Genomic DNA, 7,500 nt, shown 5'->3' with positions numbered 1-7,500 from the left:
CGTAGTTCGTTACGGTTCACTACACATATCCCAGGATTATTTCCACAGTGAAAGATCGTCCCACGTCCGAGTATAATCGAACATGATAATTATAGTTCTGCGTGATTATGTTTTATTCAACGCCGGTTCATGTAACGAGTTATTCAATTCCAGCTAGGCCAAACTGTAGGCACATAAGTTACTCTACTGTTTACGTTTCGTGAAAGACGATTTTGGCGTTTATAGCTAACGAATTGCAATGACGTAGAAACGCATGTCTAAGTACGAGAGAGCCCATAGTATATATATATATCAGCCGAAATTGCGAAGATGATCCGGTTCTTTACTGAAGATTGAAGGCTTCGAATGTCCCGTCCGTGATTTTTGTATCGTCTTCTAAATGTTTTACGTTCTTGTCCCAGTTTGTATTTTTTTACATTTACACACACACACACACACATACATATATATATATACATATATATATATACATATATATATATACATATATATATATGTGTGTGTGTGTGTGTGTGGTGTGTGTGTGTGTGTGTGGTATGGATGGTTACATAAGCATATATATTTCTTTACTACCCACAAGGGGCTAAACACAGAGAGGACGAACAACGACAGACAAACGGATTAAGTCGACTATATCGACCCCAGTGCGTAACTGGTACTTAATTTATCGACCCCGAAAGGATGAAAGGCAAAGTCGACCTCGGCGGAATTTGAACTCAGAACGTAACGGCAGACGAAATACGGCTACGCATTTCGCCTGGCGTGCTAACGTTTCTGCCAGCTCGCCGCCTTTGGTTACATAAACATATACTTTAAATGAAAATCGGATAGAAAATAAAAATAGGCTTTAAAAAAAGAATTAAATGAAAGAGTGGCTGTGTGGTAAGTAGCTTGCTAACCAACCACATGGTTCTGGGTTCAGTCCCACTGCGTGGCATCTTGGGCAAGTGTCTTCTGCTATAGCCCCGGGCCGACCAATGCTTGTGAGTGGATTTGGTAGACGGAAACTGAAAGAAGCCTGTCGTATATATGTATATATGTGTATGTGTGTGTTTTGTCCCCCTAGCATTGCTTGACAACCGATGCTGGTGTGTTTCGTCCCCGTCACTTAGCGGTTCGGCAAAAGAGAACCGATAGGAATAAGTACTGGGCTTACAAAGAATAAGTCCCGTGGTCGATTTGCTCGACTAAAGGCGGTACTCCAGCATGGCCGCAGTCAAATGACTGAAACAAGTAAAAGAGTAAAAAAAAGAGTAAAGAGTGTTAACATTTTTTTACATGCTATCATACCATTTCCTTCTATCATTCTCTTGTTTTTATTCTTCAGCTGTAGTCCCATTTTACAGAACACTGCTCAGTTTGTTTTGTTTTGTACAATTATACAGTAATTTAGACCGTGCAACTTGTATTTGCTGTCAAATTCTTTTTTATTTCGTTTTCTTATTTTTTTTATATCTGTCTTATCTGGGTGGAGTAACGCATTTAGTTGGATGTTGGCCCGGCTATGTATGTATGTATGTATGTATGTATGTATGTATGTATGTATGTATGTATGTATGTATGTATGTATGTATGTATGTATGTATGTATGTATCTATATATTGTATGTATGTATGTACTATGAGAATATACGTGCATATTTCTGCACACGTGTATGTTTGCAATTTTGTTTCCTTGTTTACTTAACCTTAACGCGGGAAAAATAACTGAGGAAAGGATATACACAAGGATATTTATACATATATATACATATACATACGTACTTATATATGTATATGCAAATATATGTACAGAATATATATATATATAGAGATATATATATATATATATTATATATATATAATATATATATATATATATATATATATATATATGATGTGTGTGTGTGTGATACACACACATACACATAATTTATAGAGATAAAATACATATACATATGCGTAGTTATCTGTCAGCCTGTCTGTCTGTCTGTCTATCTCTCTCTCTCTCTTCTCTCTCTATATATATATATATATATATAAATATACACACACCATATCTATATATGCATACATATATGCTTTTTATTGTGTATATACACACCTACACACTACACACTCACACACACACACACACACACACACACACACACACCACACACACCACACACACACACAACACACCACACATATATATATATATATATATATTATATAATATATATATTTATTGGAGGAAGAAAATGGAGCCGAACGAAGATTTAACAAAATCCTTTTTATTATTTTCTACATATATATATATATATATCCTTACATATATATATAATACACATATCTGTGTGTATATATATTAATGTGTATGTGTGTATGTTTCGAGAAACATATAAAGGATTATGCGCGCGCGCGCGTGTATGTGCTTGTGTGTGTATGTATAACAGTTCTGAATATTATAAGCTACAACTATGACAGAAAAGCGGGGGTGGTTGTTCTTGTTGTTGTTGTAGTTGCTGCAGCTCTTGCCTAGGTTTTATTGTTGTTTGTATTTCCACTCCATGTAGTTATCGTCATGAGCGGGACCGTTTGACGATACAGTACAGCTTATTATCTGCCTTTGAGCCTTGAGCTGGTTTAAGAAGGATTACAACTAATTCACCCCCCGCCACACACACACACATATTAAAATGAGGTAGTTTCGGTGAAGTATTTTGAAGTATAACTTTAAAGAATGCAGTTATGTAAAGCCGGAACGATGCGAGAAGGTAGAACGTAGACTACAAAAGGGAAAGAATACAGAAGCAGTTTTACCTTTTATTTTTATATTTCGGGGAGAAGATCCCTTCTTCAGGACATTCGAAATCATTTGTTGAAAAGGTTTCCGAAAGTCCTGAAGAAGGTGTCGTAATCTCGAAATATAGAAATACAAGGGGTAAAACTGCAACTTTGTTCTGTCTTCGTTTCCTCTTGTAGCTTACTTTGTAACTTCTCGCATTTTCCGGCCTTACACAGTGATACTGAGAACAATGACACACACACACGTGCACACGTGCACACACGTACACACACACACACCACACACACACACACACACCAACACACACACACACACACACACACACACACACACACACAACACAGACGCATGCGTACATAAGGATACACATCAGAGAAGAACGGAAGTGTCGCTGAGGAGGTCACATATGTGACGAAAGATTTCCGGACAATGGACACGAGTTAGAATAAGAACAGTAACAAACGAGCGAAGAACGACGAAAGTATAGTGCGTGTGTTTATTTAGCAAAAAAAAAAAAAAAAAAAAAAAGAGAAAATGCCCATCCCGAAATAGACGTTCTCCAGATCAAGTAGCTGTCTCACAGACTTCGACCACCTGTCCGTCATATACCAGCTAGATAGATTTATTATGCTTTTTACGGACAAAGGAGATGAATATCTTGACTTTCTTATTTCCCTTCTCTTTCTTTTTGCTACACCTTTTTCAGCAACCCACTTCGCGTTTTTACTTCCCGTTTTGCCTCACTCACAGACCGGCATCCTCGTTTTGAAATAGGCCTTAAAAAAAAGACTCCGCCGGTTACGACGACGAGGGTCCCAGCTGATACGATCAACGGAACAGCTTACTCGTGAAATTAACGTGCAAATGGCTGAGCATCCACAGACACGTGTACCCTTAACGTAGTTCTCGGGATAATCAGCGTGACACAGAGAGTGACAAGGCTTACCCTTTGAAAACAAGTACAAACTCATTTTTGCCAGCTGAGTGGACTGGAGCAACGTGAAATAAAAGGTCTTTGCTCAAGGACACAACGCGTTCGCCGGGAATCGAACTCACAACCTTACGATCATGAGCCGAATGCCCTAACCACTAAGCCACGCGCCCTCACGAAATAGGCCTAACGATATGCACTGAGCCCGAAAAATTGTTTGGAGACACAGGACATTAAAATCTGACAAATTATTATATCTCTACAGTATGAAACTATCAGTAGCTCTTTCCTAAAATTGTGTGTATGGAATGATATTTGTCTCTCACTGGCTACGAGACTTTATTTCGTTGGTTCTACCTACAACGGAAACAGCGATCTGTATATATTACAGCGGCGAGCTGGTATATTAGTGTATATATATTCCGCCGAGTCTATATCCGATTATACACGCACGGGGTCGATCACGTTGTCTGTCCTTGAAGTCCCCCTGTGTTTAGCCCTTGTGCATATATTATATATATATCAGTATGTGACCAGCTCAGATTCACACATCGCTGTCACAATGCGCTTCGCATTGCTTAGCCTTCAAATGACGCCCCCGCTGGCTAAGCGGGCAGGCCACATAAGTAGGAGTAAGAGAAAGTTGCGGCGAAAGAGTACACGCACACACACACACACACACAATATATATATATATATATATATATATATATATTTATATACATAGATATACATGTAGAATGCATTGCTTTCTTTGTTCCGGCTTACTACGTTTTAAGTTCAAGTCCCACTGAGGTCAATTTCGTCTTTTATTGTTTCGGGACCGATAAATTACCAGTTGCCGTGGTTCGACAGAGTTACCCTGTGGTATTTGGTTTGGCTTTCTACCTTCAGCGTACACATTGTGTCCCATAGGAATCATCCGTTTCACAGCAACCACAAACAGGATGTGTCTATGCATCTCCAACAATAGAGAGCAGTCGCCACATTTCTTTCCATAACGGCTACCTCTGATGAGCGCAGGGTTACATAATCAGGCTGTTACCTAATACTCCGTTGAACCCCTAGTGCGAAACCGATTGGTAAGTTCGGCCGTAATGAATATATAATATTGTACACTTCGATTAATATACCCACTTTACTGGCAGATATACAAGTGTATGTTACCTGACTTATGGGCTATTAGACGGCTTACACACACACGAGCTGGCAGAAACGTTAGCACGCCAGGCGAAATGTGCCGCTACGTTCTGAGTTCAAATTCCGCCGAGGTTGACTTTGCTTTTCATCCTTTCGGGGTCGATAACTTAAGTACCAGTTACGCACTGGGGTCGATATAATCGACTTAATCCGTTTCTGTCCTTGTTTGTCCTCTCTGTGTTTAGCCCCTTGTGGGTAGTAAAGAAATAGGCTTACACACACACACACACACACACACACCACACACACACACACACACACGCACGCACACACACACACACACACACACACACACACACGCACACACACAGAGTATCTGTTGTTTATATTGCTTAGCTGTTTAGCCCTGGGTTGGCCCTTGCCGAGCACTGCTACTATCAGGTGTTTCAGTTATGACTGATCCTGTCCTTTTTTTTTAGAGATGTAAGGTTATAGTCCTTGATGTCTCCTTTGTTTTTGAATAGCGTACGGCAATCCATCTGTAACAGTCTCTGCAAGTGCTGCTGTCTAGATGAGCGTCGAATTCTTAAATACATATCTTGTGGCTCTGAAAAAAATCTATATAAATGCTTTGAGTGTCTCGTATTCATAATATTGTTTTTCATAAATGTGATACATAAAACGAGGCTAAGAATGTGTTGTTTAATAAGGACACATGCTCATAATTTTTCCTTACATTTTTACTTCTTGTAACGCCATGTAATCAGTCTATCTCTCTATCTATCTATCTATCTATCTATCTATCTATCTATCTATCTATCTATCTATCTATCTACATACATACATACACACACACACACACGCGCGCACACACACACGTACACATACACACACACACATATATAATGGACTCTTCTGTCGAAGACAATGTATGAGCGTTCAGTTTTTTGCCGAACCAATTGCACAAATGATTTGTTTATAGTGATGAAATGTTCGTGCCGCACACATTGGCTCACTTTTTCCATCAAAACGACGTTGTCTGAACAGGTGAACGGTGTACCACGCGTCAGGTGTCGAAACGATCGCAGAGCAACGTGACATGAAGTGTTTTGCTTAAGTCTAGGAACTGAAATCACGAACCAGTGATCGTGAGTGCAACACCTTAACCCCTCTGTTATATGCGGGTATATATGACTGTCTGTTTGTCAGTGTGGCAAACTGAAGTACATACTAGTTGGTAATGTAAACCACTAAATGGCTGTAGTCTAATGATTGAAGCCAGCACCAGAATATAGGAATACACACTTCTCTTGCTTCCCCTAGGCTTGTATGTGGGTGGAAGACTGTAGGTTGGAGAGAAAGACCGTTTTTCTTTAGTATAACGATTTATATGAATAGGTATATCCCAACATATTTATTCTGACTTGTAGACTTTCTTCATTCACTGGTTTCTTATCTTCAATCTAATTGTGAACAATATTTACTTCTTCTCTGCCTACTGGCTTGTTTACTTATTTACGGAGATGTGAGAGGGATATAAGATGGTGTTAGAGGCTATATGTATTGACATGGCACACTAGATGGTGATAGTGAGTAAGCATAGTGTTCGTGTTTGTCAGGATGTGACGTATGAATCGGGGGTTTATGTATTCGTTGTCAGAAGGATTAGTCTGCGCTTCACAGTCATTAAATGCACTTTTAAGAGTTTGATTTGCAGCTGCTTCGGTTGACCCCCACCGCCCAGTAAACAAGCACTACGATGTTTGCATTCTGGTAAACATATCCTTCTCCACGCACACACACGAACACACACACACACACACACACACGAACACACACACACACGAACACACACACACACGAACACACACACACACACCACACACCTGGTTAAGGATCGACTTTGCCTTTCATCCTTTCGGGTCGATAAATTTAAGTACCAATTACGCACTGGGGTCGATGTAATCGACTTAATCCCTTTGTCTGTCCTTGTTTGTCCCCTCTGTGTTTAGCCCCTGTGGGCAGTAAAGAAATAGGTTGCATTCTGGTAAACATATCCTTCTCCATGCACACACATGAACACACACACGAACACACACACACATACACACACACACACACACTGGTTAAGGATCGACTTTGCCTTTCATCCTTTCGGGGTCGATAAATTAAGTACCAATTACGCACTGGGGGTCGATGTAATCGACTTAATCCCTTTGTCTGTCCTTGTTTGTCCCCTCTGTGTTTAGCTCCTTGTGGGCAGTAAAGAAATAGGTTAAGGATAATGTAGTCCAACACAAATCATGCTGAGGTCATCTTCTCTCTTCTTAATATTATTATTGATTTGTTTTCATAAAAATATCAAATGTGATGGTCTATGTCCTTCTTAAGTGTTTTGGTAATGTAAGTCAAATGAAATTATTTCCATGTCGTATAAATTAGAAAAAGATGCACCAGCCCTGAACGTGATCAACCATTTGCAAAGCCCCGTACAAAATTTGTAGTTGTTAACATTATGGTGATGCAAATCATATACTTCTTCATTCTTTGTCATCTTTATGATTATTATATCTTGGGAACGCACATGCTCATGTAATGTTTTTGTCTATTTCTTCTCGAGCGACGCCTGGCTCAATAAGGCCGGTTTTCCGGTTTCCGAG

The sequence above is a fragment of the Octopus sinensis genome, unplaced genomic scaffold (assembly GCF_006345805.1).
Source record: "Octopus sinensis unplaced genomic scaffold, ASM634580v1 Contig16821, whole genome shotgun sequence".
Lineage (NCBI taxonomy): Eukaryota > Metazoa > Mollusca > Cephalopoda > Octopoda > Octopodidae > Octopus > Octopus sinensis.
Note: the sequence above shows the minus strand (reverse complement) of the source record.